This window comes from Nematolebias whitei, chromosome 5, assembly GCF_014905685.2.
Source record: "Nematolebias whitei isolate Nwh7 chromosome 5, NemWhi1, whole genome shotgun sequence".
NCBI lineage: Eukaryota > Metazoa > Chordata > Actinopteri > Cyprinodontiformes > Rivulidae > Nematolebias > Nematolebias whitei.
Genome location: NC_056502.1, coordinates 184,422 through 187,691, shown reverse-complemented (window position 1 = coordinate 187,691; position 3,270 = coordinate 184,422). Strand labels below are relative to the sequence as shown.

The 3,270-nt window shown below is 38.7% G+C and overlaps 1 protein-coding gene across 1 annotated transcript in view; it reads left to right on the top strand.

Moving 5' to 3' along the window:
- The window catches only part of tmem79b (transmembrane protein 79b), a 77,067-nt gene that overhangs the window by 49,740 nt on the left and 24,057 nt on the right, over window positions 1-3,270 (top strand). The gene's annotated exons all lie outside the window — the stretch shown is intronic.

Sequence of the window (3,270 nt, the reverse complement as noted above, 5' to 3'; positions counted from 1 at the left end):
CTTCACCACTCTCTGCAAAGCTTTTCTTTCTGCAGCTGTGCAGCCTCGATGCCACACGTTGATGCTGGAGCACAGGATGCTCTCCACTGCACACCTGTAGAAGGAGGTGAGGACTGAGCTTCCAGACCAGCTCGTCTCAGCCGTCTGAGGAAGTAGAGTCTCTGATGAGCTTTCTTCATCAGGCTGGTGGTGTTGTTGCTCCAGCTGAGGTTGTTGTTCAGGTGCACACCCAAGTACTTGTAGCTGGAGACCACTTCCACCGCAGATCCTTTTATGTTCAGGGGGTGTACGTGTTTTTGTTCCTTCTGAAGTCCACAATCATCTCCTTTGTCTTCTTCACATTGATGTGAAGGTTATTCTCTCTGCACCAGCTCTCCAGGTGTTCCACCTCTTGCCTGTAGCTGGACTCATCATTGTTTGTGCTGCATCCCACCACCGCTGTATCATCTGCAAACTTTACAATGTGACAGCCTGGATGGGTAGCTGCACAATCATACGTGAGCAGAGTAAACAGGAGGGGGCTCAACACACATCCCTGAGGAGAGCCAGTGCTGAGGGTTATTGTGGAGGAGAAGTTGTGGATCCTCACTAACTGTGGTCTGTTTGTTAAAAAGTCTAGTACCCAGTTGCAAATGGAGGGGCTTAGTCCTAGTGTGGATAGTTTGTCCATCAGGGTTTGGGGGATCATGGTGTTGAAGGCGGATGTGAAGTCCACAAAGAGCATACGGACTTAAGAGTTTTTCTGCTCCAGGTGGTTGAGAGCAGTGTGGACCACAGAGGAGATTGCATCCTCTGTTGATCGGTTCTCACGGTATGCGTACTGATGAGGGTCCTCGTTCATGTTGATGGTTGTTTTGATGTGAGTCATGACCAGTTTTTCGACGCATTTAGCGATTATTGGGGTGAGGGCCACTGGCCGATAGTCATTCAGACCAGTCACTGTAGAGCTTTTTGGGACTGGGATGATGGTGGCAGTCTTCAGGCAGGTGGGAACTGTCTCCAGGGTAAGTGAGGTGTTAAAGATGTCTGCCAGCACCTCACAGAGCTGATCAGCACATTCCTTCAACACTTTTCCGGGGATGTTGTCTGGGCCAGTTGCTTTGTGTGGATTAATCCTCCTGAAGGTACTCCGTTCTTCGGCTGAGGTCACGCTGAGATGCTTTTCATCCGGTGGTGAGGTGAGTCTGGTGCTGGGTGGTCTGTTCGGGTCTTCAAAGCGTGCATAGAACTTGTTGAGGGCATCAGGCAGAGATGGGTCTTTGGGGCATTGTTCACTCCTTCCTTTATAATCTGTTATGCCATATGTGTCAAACTCAAGGCCCGGGGGCCAAATGTGGCCCTCCTTAACATCTTATCTGGCCCCCAAGATGTAATTTTAAATGTAAAATACTTTTATCATTTATTTATTTTTTTCAATAATCTTTGATTATAATGTCAAAAGTGCAACAGAGAATGTCAAATGAGACCAATCAAACTCTTGAGGAACCTGCAACCAAGAAACGATGTTGGGTATTTAACTTAAGTTAATGTAGATTCTGAAACTGGCCCTTAGTTTGAAACAGGTTTTAATTTTGGCCCCCTTTTGTGAGTGAGTTTGACACCCCCGTGTTATGCACTTAATGCCCCTCCACATGCTCCGAGGGTCTTGTGAGATGAATTGACCCTCGATCCTCTGTGCATATGTGCCCTTGGCCCTCTTAATACCAGCAACCAGCTCTTTCCTTGTCCTACTCAGCTCCTCTGAGTTTCCAGACCTGAAGGCAGTGTTCCTGGCTTCCAGCAGGGTATATTATGTGTAATATAAATTAAAATATAATACAAATTAGATGTCAAATATATACAGTGTATTATTAAAGTAATATATAGAGAGATATAATGGTATATAAATATATATTAATTGGTATATAGCAAGTACATCTGTTTTATGATTATTCTTATGAACCACAAAACTTAAGATTTAAGGAGAAATTCAACAATAATGTTCTTTAAATCTACAGCTGCTCTTAAAAGCAGTTTCTGTGATGACAGCACACTGGGATTTGTTTATCAATTTTATAACATGAACCTTTTTCTAGTGCATCTGTTCATAACAAAAGTCAAAATATTGTAATACATTTTTATTATCAACAGCTACAGTTAAATGTTACAAAGACAGGTTTAAGGCATGCAGGTAAAGAAAAAATGTGTACAATTAGGGATTACTTTAAACAGTTAATCAAATGAGGATGAATGATTTATCATGGTATGGTATGGTATAAAGTTTATTCATTTTAAAAAAGTACAAAACAATTCCATAACAATATAAAAAAAGATACAAAAGATTTAAAATGAAAGGCAGCAGAAAGAAGAAAAAATCTTATTATATCTGCCCCTTTTTCAAACAATTATTTCAATCATAATAATTTTCAAGTAACTGTACAAAATGAATAACTTTCTAATTTTTCTAATTCTAATACAAAAACACATTAAGCTACTTCATATATACTTTTTTAACAATCCAGCTTTGATCTTTTTCTTAAATGTGCACATTGACTTGGCATTTTTCACATCACTCTCTAGAACATTCCACAATCCAACTCCTTGGATTGAGGTAGACCTTCCCTTCAAACTAGTTCTGAATGTTGGTTTGACAAATATCTCTATCCCCTTAAGATTATAACAACTTTGTCTTTTAACAACATTTCTTTGGATATTTAATGGTAATGTGTTATTTTGAGCCCTATACATAACTGATAAAATACTGTAATCTACCAAATCATGGAACTTCAGTAACTTCAGTTGATGAAATAATGTGCTTGATGGGTGACTGTAATGCTTTCTGGTGATAATTCTTACAGCTCTTTTCTGTAAAATAAAAATAGGTTTTGTAAATGTTTTACACGCTTTCCCCCAAACGTCAATGCAAAAGATTAAATGTGGAACAATGATTGTGTTATACAACATGTACAGAGCTTTATCATTTAATAATTCCCTGACTTTGTATAGTACTGCAATAGATTTAGATATTTTTGTTCTTACAGAATTGATGTGATTTTTTCATGTTAGCTGTTCATCAATGATTACACCCAAAAATTTAATCTCGTTAACTCTACAAATCTCAACACCCTCAATTTTAAATGGATCATCAACAATTCTCTTTTTGTTACTAAATATCATGTATTTAGTTTTATCTAAATTTAATGATAATTTATTAAGTTTAAACCAAGTTTGTATTTTATCAAATTCTGTCTTCATCAATTCCAACATCCGTTTTACATCTTTACCCAAACA